Here is a 23,759-nt window from a genome sequence, read left to right on the forward strand (position 1 = left end):
CATCACAATGTTTTTTTTAGGCTGGTTTACAACAGGCCTCTACCCCCCAGTGTGGGATTACTGTGCCTGTGTGTGTGTTTGGGTTATGGTTTGGATAACTGTTAATGTTCTAAAACAATTCAAAAATACTATACAAGGTATATATATATATATATATATATATATATATATATATATATATATATATATATATATATATATATTAGGGGTGCAACGATACTTGTATCAATATTGAACCGTTCGATACAGTGCTTTCGGTTCGGTACGCATATGTATCGAACAATACAAAATTTGTCATTTATTTTATCAACTTTTCTTCTGACGATGCTGTCTGTGTTGAGAGCTCAGTGGATCTGCGTTTGACTACTCCGCCTAGGCTGCACTGTCGAGCGCAGATTCACTGAGCGCAGGGCAAGCTAGCGAGACAGAAGCTAAGCTCTCCTTGCAACATGGCAAATTGAACCTCCCCCACCCTCATTCAGATCTGGCCTTTGGAACTATTTTGGTCTTCATGTGAAGTATGACCCTGAAGGTAAGCGCGTCATGGACAAAAGTAAAACAGTATGTCGGATGTGCCAGGCAATGCTCAATTACATGGGTGGGAACTAGTGCGTTAGTGCAGTTTGCTCGTTAACGTGTTGATGCAGTCCAGCCCCACGCACAGGGCGATCCGCTGTAGCTCCTTAACGGAGATTTGACATGTTGTGGCGTTAACGTTATTTCAGATTAACGCTGACAGCACTAGTGGGAACACAACGAATATGACTGCACATTTACGCAGACATCATCCTAGTGCAAAGACAAGTGGAAGCAGACAAAAACAACAAGCACGCAAGCTACAAACTTTACCTGAGTCATTTAGACAGTCGTTAGCACATGATTCTCCTTATGGGGACCTGATATGTTTAATATGCTGCTGAGAATATAGCCCAGAAAAAGTGTATAGTATAGCTTTTATTTTGAAAAGAGACATTTCTCTGTAATAAACTCTCTTTTCCAAAGATGAGTGATTTCTCCATCAGATAGATTTATTTTTTTTATTACTTTGTTGTTTCAGCAACATTAAATTTAAAAACTGTATGTTTGACTTAAAATATATATTTATAATTTTAATAAATGACAAATTAAAAAAGCATGAACATTTTTTTGAATCAAAAAAATATCGAACCGTGACACCAAAGTATCAAACCAAACCGAACCGTGAATTTTGTGTATCGTTGCACCCCTAATATATATATATATATATATATATATATATATATATATATATATATATATATATATATATATATATATAATTAAGTATAAAAAAATTATATAAACTGTTTGAATATACAGTTTATGTCAAACAGTTCAGACCCAGCCTGTGAATGTTCATGCTAAGCTTTCAGGCACAGACACTGAAAAAAAGAACAATGGAGAACATTTTATTTCCACAGTTCTCCGAAATAATGTTGTCATTAGTGTTCAATGTTAACATCTAAGTTTCTAAAAAAAAAAAAAAAAGAAGGAAAAACTGGAAATGGAAGGCAAAATGTCACTTGTTTCAAATGCAAACCAGCATGTTTAAAACATCTTTCCGGATCAAGTGATATTATGTTGAAACTAGAACCTGCCGCTGAAAAAATGCTGTCACTTGTTTCCAGTCTCCAAAAAAGTGAAACTACATTTGAAACAAGTCAAGTGATGTCACCCTAATGGCAGATTTCTTTTCTCTTGTTGTTTTGAGGCTCGTGAGGACTCTGATGCTGAGCGACACTTCTGGATCCTTCATCTTCAGCAGAACCAGACTCTCCGCTGGTCGGGATGAAGAACTATAGGCTTCAACAGGCAGCAGACTACTGGCCAACATCTCCAGGCTTCTTTGATGTGGGAGGCATTGCTTACCCCTATAACTTACAGCCCAGCTCTGCAGGGACTTATTTTTATAACCTCCATTATTTTCTATCATAAATATTCAAATCCAGATCTTAAATCCAGAGCTTAGTGAGGAGAATAGCCAAAAACAACATGCAGCTCTTCAGCTTCCCCTAGCTCTCGCTCTTCTATAGAAAATCATTATGAAGATTAATACAGAAATCAAACAGAATGCTGAGACGAGACTGCAGGACGCAGTAAAATAATGCACTCGAGATGGAATTTTTGGTCAAGGATCTCTGGCTTTTTTGTTCTTTGTTTGTTTGAGTATTTTGACACATTCTGCATTTCCTCCTTGTGGCTGTGAATTAATATTTGCAGCTTGAATATTAATCCTGATTCAGTAGTGGATTAGTTTGCCATTGTCCCCTCTGTGCTGAGCCCTAAATAAAGGAGCTGACATGGAGAGGAAATCTATACCTCTCTGCCCTGCAAACAAAGACCTCTGCACCCAGAGATAACACATGTCCCTGCAATGCAGACCCCCCCGCCTCCAACTACAACTCTACCCATGTGCTGGATCCTACCATCTCCCTCTCACTTTTCTTTCTCCTTCAACCCTCAATTCCACATTTCCCCTTCCTCTCACCACTCTCTTCCTCCCCGTCTCTCTCTCTCTCTCCCCCAGAAAAACTTTGCCATGGTAGATTTGCAAGGCAATTGTGCCCTTAAACCGCGCCTCTTCCTCAGCTTATACCATGCATTTTCCAGAGTTTATCAAAGAATACAATGGGGTTATGCTTTCACCATTATTCTCCAGGCAAGAACAGTAATTTAAATGCACCAGTACTACTGAAGCAGGGCGCAGCCCTGCTGTCTCACTATGGAACAGAGAGAGATGAAAATGCGTTACAAAAAACGCACAGCATTACTTTGTTGACCTTTCCTGTTCTCATAGTTTACAAACAGCTGTGAAGCTCCTTCCTCTGGGCTCTTTGTACATCAGAGACTGGGACTGATGGAGGCACGCCATGCTTAAATGAAGGGCTTTTTCTAACTTGCCTCCATTGTGGCTCACAAACACAATTTAACAAACACACATTTACTTTATTTTTGCCACCAAAGCAGTTGCCAAAGCGAAGGAGGAGGAAATACATGATGAAACAGATACTGCGTCCTTTCATGTATGTATACTGTGCATATCATAGCAGACAGTCTATTTAAAAACAAAAGGAAAAAAATCTAAACATACATAGATCTCAAAACACCCACCCACACATATTACGATTTATTTTCCCATCCGTTGCAGTCTCATCAGTGGGCAATTTTTAACCAGCGTTCCATTTTTACGGCGAACACAGCTAAAGCTGTACTGTTATTTTTTGATGCCACTAAATGTGTGCGCCACAGTTCATCTCAGACTTTCAAATGAGCAATACACTGTCCTCAATGACACTAATCAGCACGTAACTGCCAGTTCATAGGATGAGATGTATTGTGCACAGACACGTGTGTTTTATCATGCTATCGTGAAAGCAAACGGGAGCGCCGAGTACCGTGTTTCGAACGGTGGTTCTACACATGTGCCCTGAGGCTGAATGCCAGGTGAATATTAACAGCGAGCTGCGTGAGGGGTAGAAGATGCATAGGACGCAGGATCACAAGGACACAAAGTTAGAGATGAAAAAAAAAGGGAAGAAGGAAGAAAAACAACAGAAGGATTGAGATGGATTAGAAGTGAGGGGAACATAAAGGGAGCAATAATAAAGGAAAGTGGGACTGAAAACAGTAAAATATAAGAAGAGGAGAAAAACGTGGACGACTGCAACAGACAGCTGGACATGGACCGGGCCGGTCTGCAGACCTGGTCAGACTGATGAGAAGAGGCAGCAATAGTGATGCCATTATGTCGTTAATCAATCCACTGGTGTCTGCTTGTCTGGGTGGGCAGATACTCACAGTCTAGAAGGGGTTAATGGGAAATCAATGAGAGGGATGTGCTTATGAGCAGGGCAAGGGGAAAGAGGGACAGGGGGGAGAGGCAGAAAGGCGGGGAGGGGGAGATAGGAACATTGTTTCCTGTGATAGCAGCAGTCTTCCCAGATGTTATCTGTCATTCAAAGAAACACTCTGGTGACCAGATGTTTAGGCTCATCGTGGTGGAGTGGGTACACATCCTAGTGGGGGATCAATATAGGTCAAGTACATGGTAATATTTATCACTACGCTGCACACACACACACACACACACACACACAAGGCGCTGATGTCTCTACAACACAGAGACTTGTGCTGTGAAGAAAACTATGCACTTGGAATAAAACAAAATAAAATAAAATAGAAAAGCACAGCCTTCTGATATGTTTGTTTTTTTCAAGAGGCTATTTACTGTATCTGGTGTTTTTTCATTAATATGGAGCTTAGGTTTGACCTGGATCAGCAATATCTCTTTCCTACGTCCATTAAAAGAAACAAAGGGAGGCGTTGATTTGGACGGAAAGGTAAAATAAATACAGCAAAAATCAGCCAGGGTAGATCTCCAAAGGCCTGGAGGCATTTGGGGTGGTGGGTGGAGAGTTGGAAAGGGGGAACCCAGAGCAGGTCCCAGTGCAGTGAGGCTCTTTGTAGTTTGAGCAGTCTGAACTAGCCAGAGGCTTACTGCTCTAACCCATACCACTCAGAGAGACTGTTTGGGGGAATTACACCACAGAGTAATAATTAATCAAGTAAATGCTGAACTGCTTTGATTTGGATTACATTAACATATTATCAATAATGTATTAATCAAGTACAAATAAACACCTCTGCATAATAGCATACTTAAGTAACTACACTTCCACACTTAACTCAAAAAGTTTGGTGTTGTTTAAGCAATGAGGAAAACCACAGCAAACTACAGTGGAAGCAGCAGATTCTCGTGGCTTTGGAAGCAACACCTCTTGGCACTTAACTGTCTTTGTTCATCAGCTTCCTTTTTCATCAGCGCATCAGCCATTTTCAAGAACTTTTACCAAGAGGCGAAAGAAAAATTATGAATTCATTTATTTACTCTTAACAATGTCAGAAGGCATCACGGGGAATAAATAAACACTGATGAAGCACTGAAAACACAATACACGTAATTTGTGCAAAGCTACTCCAGGTTTGATTCCAAAAGTAGCTGAGTGGATTGAGGAGAGAAAAAAAGAAAAGAAAAAACTTAGTCACTTTTATCATTTGCAGAGGAGTCGAATCAGCTCTGCTTTTGTATTTTCACTTAAATACATGTTCTGTTTTTCCCAGATAAGTTGTGTTGTTTAAAAGCATCCCTTCTCGCCTAACGCTTTGTTCATTGGGGGAACTTCATGCCCAGGGATTTTCTAAACACAATTCATCAAAGTGGAACGGCAGTCTTTTTTTCTGCATTCCTAATCCTTTTTGCTGCAGATGAGAGATTTGCTGTTCAGACTCATTAAGATTAAAGCGTTTTGCCAGAGTTATTTAAGAATGCAAAGTTCCATGTGAGACCTCTCAGAGTTCAGAACAGAAGAAAATCCTATTGACACGCTCGGTGCACTGGGGGCTGATCTTAGCCTATATTTCTATATTTGGTGTCAGTGATTGAGTGATAGCATGTGAAACAGTTTCCCCCGCTGCATTTGTGCTTTAGAGTTACAATCACTTTTCCGTTCTTACAATTAAAAGGTAACGGGTGAGCTCCTTTTTCTTCACTTGTTAAATTCATTTGGCTGCTTATGCACCTATAAAAACATGTGACTATACCATCTGGTTTTAATACGAATGTGTAGTTTATTGGCTTTGATAACTAAATATAAACTGGCAGACAAATTAGTTGTTTTGCGGTTAAGGGAAACAATACATTATGGTCATAGGCTGTAAATTTGCAGTTAACTAGGCAGTATTTAGCTTTCTGGTGTTATTTTGGCAGCAGAGTTTGGCTGGGGTGGCTGGGGTGAAATTATCAGTCATCTGGTTGGACAGACAACAGTTAACGTTTAGCTGGAGGTGATGGCAGTCTTTTAGCTGAAAAAGAAATTATCATTGGATCGGACTGAGTGTTAGTCTTCTGCCTAAGGATTTTTAATATTAGCCTTTTTGGCCAGAGTCTCAGTAGTCTCTTGGCTGTGCTCTGAAGCTCCTTTCCCAAACTTTCCAACTCCAAGTGTCGCAATCTGGTTCCATTTTACAGCTGGCCTTGAGATTGTAACAGAGCTCCTTTCTCTCCCTCCTCAACCGCATATTTAATCCCTGTGCTTATGTCAAACTTAATTACAGGACCTTGTACGAAAAAATAACAAGTGAGCCTTGTAGGGGTGAGAGAGAGAGAAAAGAAGAGTATTAAGAGAGGGATAGAAAAAGAGACACGGGGAGAATGTTAAGAGGTGTGAGGAGGAAAAAGGAACAACAGAGACATTTAATCTGTAGACTCAGCATGCTAAATGACCAAACAAAAAGCTTTGATCTCAAGTACCTCTTTTTAGTTGATGCTGGAACAGGCCCAATCTAAGTCAGCACAGGCATTTAATTCATGAGCTCTCAGTGGCCTAAAACACCCCCACCCCCCCAAAAACAATATGTGAACTAGCACAGCGCAAGCATAGTATCTGCTTTGCATCTACTGTATACATCTATAATGGCTAACTGCTTTTCAAAGACGCACAGGCTGTAATGATAAGAAAGTGACCCGCGAGCGCCCACATTCATATCCTTTCAGTGAAAATCCAGCAAATTCTCCAGAAACCCCCCATATCAAAAAAAAGAAAAGAAAAAAAATCATTAGACCGAGACAGTCATTCAGCTCGTGCACGTGTGCGTTTGTGCACCTAAAACTATTTACTCTGTAGAAGTGGAACAGCTGGGGAGAGAGATGTTTAGTCTGTCAGTTTAAAACTATTACCTCAAACTCTGAAAATATGAGCTGAGCCTGTCGTGCATCGACACAGGGAGACAGCACTGTGAAGAACAAACCTTTGAAAAGTCTAAATCAATTTTTGGGGGAGTAACATAACAAACGCTTCAGCGCAGTGAAGAAAAGGGGATCTCTTTTTTTAACAGTTTGAAAAGCACATATTCATACAATCTTCATAAGGCAAAACAGCATAAATGCAGTATACATGAAGCCTTTTGAAAAGGAAGATGACAGTGCAGCAGAAAGGGAAGAGACACAGGGATACTCCTCAGAGATGCAGACAAAACAAACAGGAAGACCATCACTGCTACATACAGAGCTCCATACTGTTTCCCTACACCGTTCACACTCAACACACCTCACCACCCATCTACCCACCCGTCCACCCTTCGGGGCAGCCTGCTGACTAAAGCCTTCCCAGACTGGACTTGAGTGGTCAAGCAATGGACTACAGGAGGGAGAGAGGTTCCCATGCCACTGGTGCTGGAACTGGCGCGCCACCCGGAGGTATTTATAGCAGGCCAGCACTAAAGGGCCGGGAGAGAGGGCATGCTTGTTTTCCTTTCCATTCCCCAGGCACTTTCACCAGGCCTCACATGTGGGTGTTAAATATATATCCAAATACTGGGAGCAGCATTGTGGGGGCAGAAAACAGAAGGTAGTGGGCTCCATTGGAATTGGAGGGAGTTGGGGGTGGAGGGGTGCAGCGAGAGATGGAGAGCTGAGAGAGAGGGATTGGGAAAACAAGTCTGATTTGTGGGGAAAGAAAGAAAGAAAGAAAGAAATTGTCTTTTAGTGAAATTGCAAAATGTGTACAGAAGAAAAGAAGACAAATAAGTTTGTTTGGGCTTCCAAACTCAAATGGGCCTTAGACACACAAGTAGGCTCATTTCCAGCTCCAGGATGCCGTCTACACCCAGACCAGGATCAGTGGTGGCTGAACTCAACACAGATTATATGTAGACTCCACAGCAGGGGGATAGTGCAGACAAAATAAAGGGACATTTGCAGGGAGGTGCAAGGGAGGTCCTCCTGTTGTGGCTTCCTTAACTTCAAACAATATCTGGCTGCATCCACTACATACTCTGATGTGTGTCTCTTTCTATCGCTCTCTCTCTCTCTTTCTCCCTCCTTCTGCATGGGAATTCCAGAGTGACATTATTACTATGATGAAAACAGACCCCATAAATACGGAGCACTATGATGAATATAACAGCGATTATGGGGGCAGCGATAATTAGATCAGGAAAGAAAAACTCATTGAAGTTTTCTCTGTTTTTGTGTTTGGGAATTCCTTTCAACCTTGTGTCTTAATGTATGAGGAATTACAGAGCCAACGGTAGCGTGGTAATCATGTGGGTCTCTATGAGGGCCTCTTGGGGCCTCTTCAGTGATCCTCTCTCCTGTTTTAGCTCTCTGCTCCCACTCACATCTCGGTAAAAGCCACCCTGCTGTCTGCTTTTTTAATGATGGTTTGGCCAACAAACAATTAATAGGCTGCCCCACAGATGCCGTTAAAGATGAAATAGCAGGAGCGCTCCCAAAAGAGGCCATCCAGCAACTCCTGCTATCTTTCCATCCAGGTTTACTCATCAGGTTTTAACCTCTTCAGCAGCTCTCTCTCACCTACACAGTCTCAGCTTAGATCTTTAAGCCCTAAGACTACAGCTTTAAAAACACCCTGACCTGAGCCTCTGTCCAAATCCCAAATGTACAGCAGCCATCCCACTAGCTGACTGCGTCAGAAAGATTCCACCATAGCCTCTGTTTTTTCATACTTGTGGGAAAATAGCAGTTCATGTTTCCTTGGATGCTTCACACATTCCTCACCCTGTCTTCACATTGCAGGGCCCCAGAGTAAGGGTATGGCCAGAGCCACTCGAGAGGAGGTGCTTGGCAAATAAGAGGTGTGGCTAAATGAAAATGGAAGGGAATTTTTTTGTGTTTATTTAGGAGGGAGTTGCTAGGCGATGGGAACTCAAATAGGCACTAATTACATTTCCCTGAGTTTGATGAGTATAACAGAACTTGGACAGGAACTTTGGAGCTCATTTAACTTCTCAGAACACAGCTGGGAATTATAGATAACAGAACATCTGGAAGTCACAAAAATACTTCTCTAGCGTCTAATCCAGACTAATTCAAAAGCTGCCACATCCTGCATTGAACGACAACCCAAAGCCAACTCAGTGACAGTTCCAATATTACAACTTTTGTAGTAAAAAACATAGACGTCTCTGAATGACGTTTGAGTAATTTGGGGAAAGGTTCATGCTTTCTAGACCATACAGCAGCCTCTCCTTAAAATTGAGCGTTACACTGAAAGGTCACGGAAAAGTACCTCAAAGCACCGACAGTTTACATGAACTCACACACAGACTGTTGTACTATGCAGTAACACTCTGTGCTGCAAGTTCACATATTCGGCGCAAGTATCAAAAACACGACTACTTAAGTCCCGTAATGAAGCTGCGAAAAGCACAACCCAAACACACAAAGCCACTGAGAGATGCGCACAAAGAATACTCTACTTGGCCACATTCGGGATTGGTCTCATCCCAAATTCCTGACCTCAAAATTTCAAGACAAAGGTAGCTGGTCTTGATTTATGCATGCTTCAACACAGAATGGAGAGAACAGGACATAGTAGAGAAGAAATTAATTTTGATCCTGAAAACATTATTAATGGTAATGTTTAAAACATCAAAGCCCTGGCTGACAGAGACACAGCATCTTCACTCTGACAAGCTGGAACAGATGAGCTCACTTGAGTCAGTCAAGGTGAGGCACGGGGGAAAATGTAATTTGTCTCTCAGTTGATTTTCATTGAGATTTTGTGGCGAGTATGTGGTTCAGAATAGGTCAAAATCGTGTAGCTTGAATAAGTTATGTGGAAGGACTAACCGTGATATAAAGGACAGTACCTTCCTCTCTGCCATTAGCTTGTGTATTTGTCTTTGTGCTATTAGTTGGCAATGGATACTCAGGAGGAACTGGTAGTTTCCTTTTAGACCAGCTGACTAAACCCACCCCATGCAGACCACCAGCTAGAACATATGAATCTTAAGCTCTTCTCATAAGCCAGAGAAGAGACCATCCTCTTTCTGTGTGGACTTCTCACTTTAGCTTTGGGCAAAGGGATAAAGCTTCTCTTACTCCCACATGTTCATTTACCCCCCACCATCACACCAATTGAACCAGCGAGTCTGGGGGTAGTCACATTGATATTCAACGCGCATCTCCATCCCCCAGCCACAGCCATCCCCACTGGAAACATTATTTCATTACATGTATTATGCATTCAGCATAAGAGAGCTGGTGAATGTGCAGTGTGCAGATGCTTGTGTGTGGGTGCGGGCAGGCTCGGATGTTTCCCTCTATGTATACATGGTTGTGACATGCCTGTTGTAAAAAGAGTTTTAAAGAGGGTGTAAAAAGTTATAATGCCTCAGGGATGCAGCGTTAATGGTACTTGGTTTACTTTGTGAGCACCAAGACAAAATATTTATTCCATACTATTTGTGTCAACATTAGAAAAAGTGATTTTGCAAGTTTTACAGTGTAGCGGGACAAAGTTCCCTGCAGAGTCTGAATGAGTTTCCTCAGTTCATCTGAGTATGTGCACCCACATGTGAATGTATACTGTGCCTCATGCAGAGAAGGCGATAAAGAGATAGACAGAGAGAGCTGAGTGAAACAGGGGAAAGAGACCAGAAAGAGATGAAGATAGAGAGACAGACAGACAGATCTTTCATATGGCCCACTGCTCTTTGGGCCCTGATCCAGATGTCACCAGAACAGTTTTTATTTGTTAATGTCTTGTTTTAAAAGCCCCCTTAAAAGCACCCGCCGCTTTTCCCTCAAGTCTTTAAGTGGCTCGACACAGTACACTCTTGTCTGATCCTAACTGGAATCAATTTGGAAAGAAACCATTTCACCTCTGATTAAGCACTGCTCTGTCTCTGCTGTGGCATGCTGACCTTTCCAGAGGTCTGTCTTATGCTGCTAGGAGGAGCCAACCAGATGATGTGCTAGGCTAATTAGACTGATTGACGTCAGCAGGCCTGGCATGAAAGTGGCTTGTATTTGAACCTTCGGCCATTTGTCAGGACTCACAGTCGCATCTCTGTCGTGGGCTCTCAGTGTCACAAGTCCGATTCAGCAGCTAATTTCATTTGTATAGTGCACTACTGTACACCCAGTCACTCTTTCTAAATCTCCCGTCACGTTTTTCCCTTTAATTTTCATACATGAATAATCCTTTTTGTCTGACACGAGAGGCAGTCAAAAGAGCGACACCTGCCTGTTCTCTTGTGATACAGTGAGCCTAGTGTTCCTGCCCCCCGTGTATGTTAAGCAAAACTTTAACTATGTTCAGTTTTGGGTCAAATATAGACTCATGCCAGGCCAGTAGGGCACCCATAAGCAACTGTGCCAAATTTCTTTTTGATTTCAGTGTCTTGGATGCGGCTGCCCTCGCACACCGCCTCTCTGTGTGACCCATGTAATCGTCAAGCATTTCTCATCAATTCATCCCTCTCGCTCTTTTCTAAACTCCTGCTATGAAGCTGCAGTCCTGGCAGTGTAGTGCAGGTTGAACATCTGTGCGTATCACGGCCTTGTGTAACACATAAAACATGGAAGTCCCAAGAGCTATAAAATCTTGCAAACCCACAACGCTTTGAGAAGAGAGTTCAGAGGCAAGAAGTCCACCAGAGACCGGCCCTCAGTCCAAATTCCAAGCACTTTGCCTCATACACCCTGAGAAACGTTGCCTAAAGAGAGGCCTGGTAGAGAGAAACCTCACCTCCAGTTCAAGCGGATTCCTCTGCCCTTTTATTTGCTCTCGTTTGGCTGCAGGGGGAACGTGCTCCACTCTGACCTGGGGGCACTCATCCAATCAGCTCGCTATCTGCTGCAAGGGCCTCCATAATAGTGACATTTTTCCACCTCGTCAATAAAGTGGTGAAAGCCACCCTCCACCCGCTACTTGACCATTTAACTTCTTCCTGAAAAGGCCCTTTCTTTCTGTCTGTCTCTGTGCCTGGCTGAAATCAATAAAAGCAGAGCAAGGAAAGAGGCCAATCCAGCAGCTGCATTAACTGGTGGTCTCAACGGCTGTACAAAGAGGATGGCTGGCAGAGAAAAGGAAACAGGAGAGCGGGCAACTCAAGTCTTTCTCATTCATACAACACTGAGAGAAATCTGCTTATTACCAACACTCGGCGTTGTCATCTGGTATGAACAAGGAGATTCTGAGAATGATGAATGAAAAAAATTCACTGCTACGCCATCCCATACGCACACCCAAAAAGTCATAAATCTGAATAAAAACTGAAAACCTGCGTTTATTCACACAGACTGAAAGGTGACAATCATATGCAACGAAATTGACATATATATTAACACATATATAAACTCTGTAGTCTCTAATGATCATTGCTTGCCATGGCTCATTTAGTAGCTGCATTCACACATCACCACATGTCTGCAGTGATTGACATAATGGCATCAGAGTGAGAACAAAATGTCTTCCAATAAAGGAGCAGGAGGGAGAAAATGAGAGAGATGGGTTACATCTATGCCCGTGCTGAAATGAGTGCAGTGCTTTGTTTGGTTATGCTGTCTGAGCTGAAATTGATTTCTGTGAGAAGCATGCACCAAAGAGCCCCTGCATTCAGATGAAATAAATAACACACTCTCGTAGAGATGGGAGGGTATGTGGAAGAAGGAACAGAAGGTGAAAAATGGGATAGCGGAGGAGGGAAGAAACAAAGATGGATGAGGTCAAAATGAATTTACAGTAAAAGGGGGTAAAAGAAAGAAAGAAAGAAAGAGCTGAGATAAAAATGAAGGGAATGTCTAAAGGTGGTGGACTGAATGCCATGTCTTAAGTCTAGCACAGCATTGAAAAAGACACAGCCTGGAAGACATCTGGAGTGGAGGATAACAGCCACACGCCACTCTCCGACCACAGACAACATGATGAGGGATTAAACTTCATTACAACATGTTATGGTAATGAATGGGCTGTGGCTAGTTGTGGATGTGTTAAGAGTAATTATCCTTCTCCAGCATATGTGTGAGTGACACTTGATTGCGAACGCCATGTGTCTGTATGTGCATGTGTGCTCATCATAATCACGGGAATCCATGGTTAGTCAACTGGATATGGCCTAAAAAAATCCAAGAGGTTTTTTCCACATTGAACCAAATAGAAGCGAGCTAATTAAAATGCAATGCGGAAAAAATAATCTCTCACAATTAGTTTTAACACCATTCCTCACCAGAAGATGAGCTTGAGCAGGCCCAGGCATTGTGGTCTGGGCCAGTGTTTGGGTATCTGGGTCCAGGGTTATTGCCAGAGAGGGAGGGGGACAGACAAAGCCGCACAACCCAGAGATGTGAGGTTGAATCTCGGTCACTTCGACTGCCTGGTCTTATGGCTGACAGATGTTAGTCTGATTCAACAAGATTTGCGACTCTGGAAAAAGTTACACCGCACTGTGCTCCCCGCTGCAAATTTTATTTTCTGTGCAGTGAAACATCTCATACATCATCATTTAACAAGACATAAGCAAAAGCCCCTCCCTGGATTACAAAGTCACTGATAAACTATGCCACTTGAATCTACAGTTGCAATGCGGTGAAGTATTTAAGTGTTTGAGCTGGCCGGTCTAACGGTATAGTGTTCCCTAGTTGAGTGACAGCGTGCTTTTAAATGCAAAAACACAGAAGCCTGCTATGGTTGACGTACCACTGCTAATGTTGCTAAAGATCGACAAGGACTGGAGAACTCTTTTATTTATCAAAGTGTGAGAGTCTGGAGGGAATCAAAGGGGAAGTCCTGTCCCCAGGCTGGCTTACATCATCCTCTTCACAGTAGAAGAAGGACATGCTGTGAATAGGTGTTCCCCACATCGGCAACCTATTAGTTCCTCGTGTTTACTAATATTTGGATTTGTGGCGTTGTAAGTGTTTTGTTCTGCGTAAGGGAAACAGACACAAGGCTTCTGTGTTGGCATATTTCCCAGAGTGGGCATGTGGACATGCAGACAAGCAGGGTGGTATTAAATAGAAAGAGTCTTTTCCCCAGGGAGGATGGAAGAGTGAGATGACAGTGGATCATTAGACTGGTGTTGCCTGCAGCTTGCTAATTTATGCAAATTAATTTCTTTGCTGATGCCAGTGCTTCCCAAGCAGTCGACATCAAAAGCCGAACGGGTTAAACAGCTCTACTCTCCTTTGGTGGTCTGGGAAGTTTAGCAGTATAAGCTAGGGAAGGCTGTGTTATACCAGGCAACAATCACACAAATGCACACTATGCCAGCCTTCTTCCTGGCAAGGCATCGGACAGACAGCCAATCAGGTCCACGCTGGTTCTCTTGTAGACGAATGGCATGGCACGCTGGCCCTCTTGTCGCCCCGCCTACCCTCCCCGCTGCACCGCAGCTGCCCAGAATGATTTTATAAACATTTTGCCAGTGGATCAATACCTGTATTGATCAACCATTGTGAGAGTGATCCGTCTAAAACCCAGAGCAGCCTAGAGCTCAGAGATGGGAGGAGCGAAAGAGAGAGGCTGCAGAGAGGATGGAGAAAGAGAGAGAGTCTGCAGCCACAGTGAAAGGGAGAAGAGGTGCAAGGGAAGAGAAGGGAATCTGAGAGAGAAGCAGATGCAGAGCTGAAGGCAGGTGGAAGGAAGATTTCGGAAAACGCTGCCAGGCCGCTGGGATTGGGGAGAAACCAATGGTAATTGCTTTCTCATTAAGGGAAGGGAGGGAGGGGATAAGGGCGACTAATGACTACTGCGGGTAAGTGACGGAAGGGTAGAAATAGTGTGAAGAAATGTCTACATGTATGGACGAAAGGGGGTGACTCCAACACCCGAGGTGGCTAATGTCTGCACTAGTTTGGCCTGCTGTAGTATGTAGCACTTTAAGGTTGTTGCATGTGTATAAGTGTGCATGACTGCATGAGGTTCAAAGAGACTGAGTTTGTGGAGAAGTGAGGAATCTTGCTGATAAGTTAATTAGATGTTCCACAAAGAAAAGCCGAGCTTAGTTTATTTATTACTAACTGTATTTTTCTTTTCTTTGTTTTTTCCAGGAACACCCTACCTTTTTTTCCTCTTTGAAAAGTAGTACTTGGAATGGTCGGCACTTTTCCTTGGTGACAAAGAAGGCCCAGCATACAGCGCTGTCATGAATTCAGGTGATACAGCAAAATCAAAACTGGATATTCCTGGGAAATCCTGGACCTCTTGGAAAGTAAATGTCTGCAACTTGGACACACCCACATAGGAAGAAACAATGCAGTTCTAAAAATCAAAATGGCTGAATGAAGATAGTGTATGCTATGGAAAACAGTTTGCAGTATCGCAATTTTTAAGTGGTGCGGATATAGCTGTCTTTGGGATTTTAGTTTTCACATTTTTACAGATCATTGGATTAAATAGACTTTTTAAAAATATTTTAATTATGTGGAAATTTTACAGAAGAGAGGACTTAGTCGACAAAGCTCACCAGCGAAAATTAATGATTGATTTAAGGCCACAAACGGGACTGCAGGAGGAGGAGCCAAAAGCTTTTGGGATCATCCTCCAAGTCTAAAGGGAAATTAAGTTTCCATTGATTGGTTTCAAATGTGACTATCTTGCACATAACTGAATATTTGAGAGGAGATAAATGCTCATTGATACTCATGAACTCACTATGCACTGGAGTCCTGATGTGGAAAAACAGAAAGAGGCCTCTACACTCTACGGGTTCACTCCTTGTGAAAAATCAGTTGGACTTGACAAATGAATGTGATGTACCAAGGGAAAAGGCACATGTAATTTTGTTAATAAACTGCAAAAAGGAATTTAAAAACATAGAAAACAATATAAGTCTCTCTATGTTTGTGGGACTATTTCCCCTTACCTGTGGCAGCACTTCTTCGCACTAAAACAAATCTGTTTAACAGTATGCTGCTCTGGACAGGGTGTCAGGGTGGCTCCCAACAGAGTTCAATGAATCTATGCCATTTTCTAATGAGGGAAAAAATTAAATCACAAATGTATAAACATATATTTTGTAAACTTTTATACTTTCATGTATGAATGAATACATTTTTTCACTGTGGTGATTTTATATGACTTTAAACAGATTACACTTTTTGACAAGTGCAGTTGAGGGATTATTGTATATATATATTGTGGCAGAGTTTGGTTCTGAGTTACTACTAGATGGAGTATTGGTAACCAGGACATTCAGATGCTGAGAGGAAAGTTAGCAACACCAGGATGAGAATACTTGTATCAGACTTTGTCAATATACGTAATGCACACATTACATGTCCAGCAGCAGCAGCAGCAAGCAATTTTAACCACTGCCATGCATAGTGCTTTGAGTAAAAATGTTTCGATCAGCTCAGGGGTGAAAAAAAACAAACAAAAAAGCTGTCACAGGTTTCTGACATATGTGTTAATATAAACAAATGTCCCTACAGTGACTAATTATCATGACACGTAAATACATCTGAAATATAAAGCTACAGTGCAAACTAGTATAATCTATTTATTCAAGATAAATGTCCATATTCTTAACATGAACTTTTTGAGTGGCAAACAGCAAAGATTCAGGACCTGTGTTAGAACAATACTGGGGGTTGCACTGGTGGGGGCATGTTTAAGGTACTGCTGCACTAATATAATTGTGAAAATACAGTACAGCAAATGCAGGTGGTGTACCATATCATGTGGCAAAACGCTGTACAGGAAAGACAGGCTCTACAGTACAGTTACAAGCTGCATGTTTTGAAGTACTCCAACAAGACTGTGTGCTAGCCTTTGTTTGACTGGCCAGTGCAATGCCTTGTTGGATGACTGCGTCATTCAGCAAACAGCCCTGTTCTGTTATGTTGGCATCCTTCCTGAAACACTATCCTGGCACCATTCAAATAAATGAAAGTCTTGTTTGCCCATGCAAAGCTAAAGTTGATTAGCCAACAACCTTGGCTGGCTAAAAAAAAGTGGACGAAAGAAAGCAGTTGCAAAGGTTATAAATTGCACACTTACATTTGCATTACCTACTTGTCAAATAAATCAGTTTGTGCTATAAACCAACAAAGCCTAAGACCTAAGAGATTTAAGCCAGGAGTTGATCGATACAGCCTCAAAATTAGAGCTTTATCCATTAAACAATGTTTCATCATAATTACATAAACATCTATCCATCCATCCATCTTCTTTTATTGGTTAGAACAATTAACCAATAGCTTTTACTTTTATTGTTACTCTCCTTTTGTCCATATCTGCTTAGTTTCAGGAAGATAAACACTTAAGCCTTATCAACTCTCTCAAAGATATAATTCATGCACTATCAAAGCAGAACTGGGGTGCTGCAGTCATTTCCTTGTTTCCTTTTATCCTTTTCGTTTGATTCCTACTGTCAAAAACAAATCCTTGGAAGAATGCCAAACAATAAATTAGGGTCTTCATTAAACACATCAAATCTAAATTACTATTCAATTAACAAGGCAGTCAACCTGAACTAATCAACCAATTAGGCTGTGTGTGTACACAGAAAAGCCAACAAAAGCGCACGAGTCCCCTGGGAAAGCTGTAAAACACTGCAGAAGAGTGACAGTACAAATGAGAAGAGACTTGTTTAGCAGGGAAAAGGAGGATGGTGGAAGTGGCAGAAGGTAAATGTGGCACTAAGATCACTACGAACCCCATTCATCTCTGAACAAAACAAATAAAATTATTAAAAATGGAATAAGTGTCCATAAAAAAAGAGTACCAAAGGAAATTTAAAAATGTGGATACCTACGAACTTACAAGATCTGCAACCGACTGTGTGTTTTGATTGGTATATTTTCAGGTGTTTCTAAGCAATATTTTTATTTCAGAAATGTGTTAAAAAAAATAAGGCATATTTATCTTCTGCACATACACATGTTAACTGCTCATAATATCCATGTTAAGCTATGTTTTGTTAGTTTTATAATTTTTCATTAAATAAAACTATCAATCCTGGAAAAGTGCTTTATCAAACAACTCGATAGTGTACATATTTACCAGTATATAGTGGTGCTCAATGACTGCACTGGCTCAGTCTTTTTATGGGGGACAGTATTTTAACATTTACTGACTTTAAATGAAGACTACTTGAAAACACAATCGCACAACATTTGTCAGAAAGTGCAGAGAATCTGCTAAATTAACTGTGCTAATTGTGGCATTTATCTTTGCTGAGTGTTGTGACAAAGCTAAAAACTTGTGTCTCATTCAGTATTTTAGGTCTGGCAGTATGTCTGTGTTGAACATACCTTTGGGCCACACCAAATGTGTTCTTCACTCACAGAATGCAACCTACAGGGAAACACACACAGACACACAATTACTTGTTTAAATACATATATACATATGGCAAGAGAGCAAGAAAGAATAAAGCCAAACCAAAGCAGGATTTGAATTCATGTTTTTGGCGAGTGTCATTAGCTGACCATAAATATAAAAATATAAACACACAACACTGATAGAGATCTTTCTGATTAAAAAAAAAAAATACAGGCAGGGACATTTCTACCCTTTTAACCCCTCACATCTAAATGTCTGCATCTGATGGTGCTTCACTACAGGCTAAAGGGGGTTGCAGAGAGGAGAACGCCATTATTGTACCAGTAAATGTCAGAACAACCCCATCTAATTGTGCCATTACTAATTCATGTTTATTAATGCAGTGATGTATGATGGCTCCACAGACAGACTGAGTTTGTCTGTGCCTGTCATGTATGCGTTATTCTTTGCTGATGAGGGCTGTAGGGAGTGCGTTAGTGTTAGACTCAGTGGTGGCTATGGGGGCAGATGGCGCATGTAGCGACAGTGCCAAGTGGTGTGTGACTTTAACATGACGGCAGAGCGGGTGAGGCGCTCGACTGGTGTCTTCTACTGGCCCAGTGCCAGGGCCCCCGGTCCCCAGTGCCCCGGCCCCTCACTACGCCAGAGCCTCTGGGCAAGTACCGCAGTTATTGTTTTCACTGCCAAGCAATTAGCAGCACTTAAGATTTATTTAGTCATGCTCTCATGTGTGGTAATTAGCTTGGGGCCCAAGCAAGCCTCGTCATCCAATCACCTATTTCGCTCACACCAGAGCAATGCATCCACAGGAGACAGTGAGGGAATGTGAGGGAAGATGCAGGAGCTATAGAGGGTGGGAATGTGAAGGGAGGTGGAGCAGAGCTAGAAGGATTACAAGAGCACCAACCCAGCTCTCTGGATCAGCACTTTTTAAGAGATCTTCAGGGGCCTGTTGGCTGAACGCATAGCAGGAGGAAAGGGCAAACACAGCCCAGTTACACTTTTATGGAATGCTTTGTGGAAAAACACCCCTGACACACACCTCGGCCTGGCAGCTCGGTTTGTCATATGGCCCAGGGGGCTCTGCTAGCCTATCACATGACCATTGTAATGACCTTAAAGGGCAGCTTCCTCAACAAGATCAGACCACTCCCACTGGCTGAATCGCTGTTTGGCAAATGCAGTTTGGGTCAGTGCATAATATGTGATGCATTTGGTCTTCAGGCTGGAATAAAAAAAATATGTAGACACCTCACCAAATAGATTATGCAAAAGCTGACAAGCAGGGAAAAACAAAACAAAAAAATGACAAACAAATGCAAGTTTCCTTACTGTTGCTGATCCATAACCCTTTTGGGGAATTTACATAATATCAAACAGTATATAAATGCATGAGTTATGTCCTAAATTAGGTGCATGTGACTGGAGCAGCTACTCTAACAGCTTGAGGATTGAGGGGAATCAGTGCATAATACCTTATATGATCTACTTCAACAAGAAATAGTTTTCCCTTTTAAAACAGCCCAATGCAGAGTTTTATAACAGTAGCTCAGAGAATACATGTGAGCACATGAAGGTCAAAGGCAGGTGAAACTGCACATTCACATACATATGCACAAAGAAAACCCATCAATCCATGCTGGTTTTAGGTGGTGAATTAGTGAATCACTAAACTTTAAAATACAATTTGTGTGTCACTGATCGTGGAAAAGCAGCACAAATTGCTGACGCAAGACTTCACAATAAAATTTTTTTGTTTAGTCTTTTACTGGTGAATCATTAAAGAACTGGTTCTACCCACCACCTCAAATGGTCTTTTGTAGGACAGTTCGATTAGTGAAATATCACTTTCCACCTTTTTTTCCTCTGGGGGAACTGTGACACGCCAAACCAATCAGAACCTCGCAAGCCAACCCCTGACCTTTTTCATCTCAATATGACTACCATTACAGTGCAGAAAATTAGAAGCGTCCCGCTATTGTTCAGTAGCGACGGGGGTGATGGAGGTTATTTAAAGATAAATGCTTTAGTGTTCATGATCCATGCTGCAATCACATGGATCACCACTAACACAGAGCAAAGGAGAAACACGTCTGCTAAAGCCCAGTGGCTGCAGGAGTGCACATGCGCACATAAGAGGCTATGTGCTGATGGATTCATGTTGATTGTTTAGTGGTGATGTAGCCCTGCATTCGCCTGGTAAACCCGCCTGTCGGCGTAGAAAGGCGGGTTTAAGGGATGCTTTTGTATTATTATGTAAGTATTCGTATGAACAGCATTAAATGCACAATTTAGAGGACAAATTTGAAAGGAAACACTGATAGCTATATAGCCTTGATTTCAGTGGTCTCCATAGGCAACAGGATCACTGCTGGCTGTCTTATAAACATAGTAGTGAGAGGGATAATATTCTCCTGGTAACAAAGCGATTAGATGGCAAATGCGAATGGAACTGATGTAAGACTGAAATGACATGATAGCACAATGTGGGTGTGAAAGGTAGCTGAGCATGTGTTAGCCTTTTTTTTTTGCACACTCTCCTGCAGGTAAACAATATTTACATTCATATCGTTCTTGTGCTGTTATAAAGGAGTACTTCTGTGGACCAGCAGTATACACAAAAACTAAATCCAAGAAGACAGTCTTTCTTTTAAACCATGAAACATGTGAAAAAATATGTACCAAGTATTAACTGTAGCAGCTAACTATGTGTAGTAGTACAAATTTTTTTCTCTCATTTAGCAAATTCTCTAACTGTATTCTATGAAAATAACTAGACTTAATATAACTATTTTTACTGTTAACCCCACCCAATCAATTGCTATATTTAAAAATAAGTTTAAATATAATTAAAAAACATGTAAATGAATCAAAATACAGCCCTACATATTAATGTGGCAGGCACTTGTTTCATATCCAACATTATGACTAGAGCTACAAAATGTTGAAAAGTAGCAAAATAACCAGAACCTCATATGACTGAAAGAAAAACACGTTTAATATTTAGCTTAAATTAAACTTAATTAACTATATCCAACAATTGACAAGTGCGAACTGCAGACAAGGCTTGAAAAACAAAGGATTTTAAAACATGCATTAATTGGCTGACTTTATTTAGACTGGGGTTTTTTGTTGTTGTTTTTTTTTTTTTTTTACATCATTCTTAAAATAAAATGTAAAAAATAAAGTAACAATTTGTTCTAGTTGTCTACATCTGAGCTTGTTTTAGGATTGTCTCCGAATTCATTCGAGTCTTTCGTGATTTACACACAAAAAGCAATGTTATCAGTGTTCAAATAAGAGTCTGAAAGCAAATGACACCAGCAATTAAGGTTCTGTCCCATATTTCATAGTTTGGTCATCTTAAAATAATATTTTTTAAAAAGTATATTTTTAAATGTGCACTGTTTGTGGCAAGAGCAACACTGAGCATGCAGGATTTCTGCTAAAGGACTTGGAAATGCTCTCCTGAATATCCTAAAACAGCAGGACCTCTGCTTGTCTATCCAACATATGTCAATAGAAGGATATTCTTTCAAAATAAATGAATATATTAATATTTTGTTCTTTTTTCACTTCCAACATTTGTTATTATCTATTATGATGCATGCATAATGCTAGAGAGGGTCACAGGATAGTCCTGCTTTAAATGTTATATTTCCATGATTGGTTTATTCTCTCCATTTCCTGTTCATTGTGTGCCAGCAAACTCCATTGTCTGTGGGTAGATTCTGCTCGGCCCTCAGAGGGGCCATCCCCAGGGAGCACTGCATCTTTTATTAATCAGGGGCGCTGTGCCACAGCCCCGCTTATCTAATTTAGCAGCCCGCCTCAGATACAACTATGTTCGGCTTGGTGTGGAAAGAAGGGACGGGGTTGTGGGGGTGCAGTTGGGTGTAGACAGAATGGGGGTTGGGGGTGCTTTCTTTTGGTTTTCTTTTTTTTCCTTAGCATGGGTGATGCATGGAATGCTGTGAGGGAATGGGGGAGACAGAGGGGAGATAGAGACTTATCAGACACCTCGTCACCAAGTTTTAGGACTGAATCACAATAGAGCAAATTACCTTCTGCTGACAAGAAAAAATGAGCATGGCCCCCATATGAAAAAATAGGATTGTCAGGAAGAGGTGACACATTGATTGCTTAGTATGCGCATCCAGAAGGCTGGGGTTCAGAGGCGTCCTCCCTATATATATGTAGAAGAGGTGCAGCAGTGCACAGCACAGCCATGAGGGAGAATGAGAAATTGAAATGCCATGTTAGATTGCCGTCCCTTCCTCAAGCCAATAACTCTAGTCTAGCCTAGTCTAGCCCATATTAGCCCGCCATATCATAGTACAGCCATGTGTGTTGCGATCGACCTGCAATCAAAGATCACAAAGGAGAAGTCAGTCTGGTGTTCACTAACACTGAAATGTACTGAATTCTGATTAAGCGCACAGAGTATGCACTCATGTAAACACAGGACCGAAACTTTACTTTATGTGTTTAATATTTTCTGGTTGTCCCTCATCTCTCCCCTCTCATCTGTGTCATAGCTCAGATGAATCAACCGGTGTTGAGAGCACTTACTGTCAACCCTGGTGCCCCAGGCTACAGCACTGATGGACACAAACTATAAAATATCAGCCCCCTGGGGAGACATCACTCAAGCACTGCCCCACAGCCCCAAGGGGGTGTGATCTGGTCAGTCTGTATGTGTTTCTGTTAGTGTGTTGAGAGAGCAAGAGGGCAGTGCATTTGTCTGTGTATCTGATGGGATCCTGTAAGTATGGTCTATGTGTGTAATCATGTGGACAGTTTCCGCATCATTTGCATGGTAAAGAGGTCAAAGTGAAGGTCACGATGATGAAGAATAAGAAGAACTGATGTTTACCTTCTTAATTTCTGAATCCTGAAGTCTCTTGTGACAAAAAAAAAGAAAAGAAAAGAAATATACAAGATAGAATCTTAGGCTTTCTTAACGTTTTCATTTATGAACTACAGCAAACGCCAAAGCCCTTTGAGAAAATTTAATCATTGCATATAAGCCCAGTCCCGTCATCTAAAGCTACAAGCAGTCAACTGTATGGGAAAATCACAAATTAATCAGTCAATACAATCAATGGCACTGTCTGAGGACATGTCCTATATCAGCTGATAAGTGGTATAGCCTCCCCCCTGCTTGTTTTAATCATACACAAGGAAGGTAGAAAAAAGCACACGGCTGGAAGTGGAAGAGGGAGAAGAGGAAAGTCACGAAGAGGGGTGGGGTGAGATTTAGCTTTCCAGGCATGTGAATGAAAACCCCCATCCTCCACAGGTCACTGGGCTGCAATCCCCTTATTTCGATTCTGCAAGGTCAAGGTTTCTGCCCGGCTTTGCTTGTGTGCAACAGCACGTATGTAAAGTATAAGGAACATGCTATTGCAGCATGCTCTTATTTTTCATGAGATGAAACACCGTATATTAAAACACCAATTTGCACATATGAATTTGTCTGTTTACATGCTGCTACCAAACTCTAAATATTGACTATTCATCTACACTGAAGTCTGTGGCTGCCTGATTCACCTAACAGAAGTATATTAACAAGGCTCCTCAGGGATTCAAGGACAAAGGCATTAAGAGGAAAAGGAAGCAAGGGACTCAAGAGTGAACTGCAGG

At 41.5% G+C, this 23,759-nt stretch overlaps 1 protein-coding gene and 1 long non-coding RNA gene across 8 annotated transcripts in view; one reads left to right on the forward strand and one right to left on the reverse strand.

The window, feature by feature from the left end:
* LOC146525678 (uncharacterized) overlaps positions 1 to 21,717 on the forward strand; it is a 40,617-nt gene extending 18,900 nt beyond the window's left edge. The window contains exons 2-3 of the long non-coding RNA XR_014874573.1: positions 1,730 to 14,518; positions 14,876 to 21,717. This is a non-coding gene — a long non-coding RNA (uncharacterized LOC146525678). The remainder of the gene's footprint in view (positions 1 to 1,729; positions 14,519 to 14,875) is intronic.
* The window catches only part of zfhx3b (zinc finger homeobox 3b), a 287,490-nt gene that overhangs the window by 153,198 nt on the left and 110,533 nt on the right, over positions 1 to 23,759 (reverse strand). For all 7 annotated transcript variants that reach the window (XM_085162836.1, XM_085162826.1, XM_085162793.1 and 4 more), the window contains one exon: positions 18,083 to 18,125. The gene's annotated coding sequence lies outside the window, so the exon portion shown is untranslated. The remainder of the gene's footprint in view (positions 1 to 18,082; positions 18,126 to 23,759) is intronic.

Source organism: Neolamprologus multifasciatus, chromosome 1 (genome assembly GCF_963576455.1).
Source record: "Neolamprologus multifasciatus chromosome 1, fNeoMul1.2, whole genome shotgun sequence".
NCBI classification, from domain to species: Eukaryota; Metazoa; Chordata; class Actinopteri; order Cichliformes; family Cichlidae; genus Neolamprologus; species Neolamprologus multifasciatus.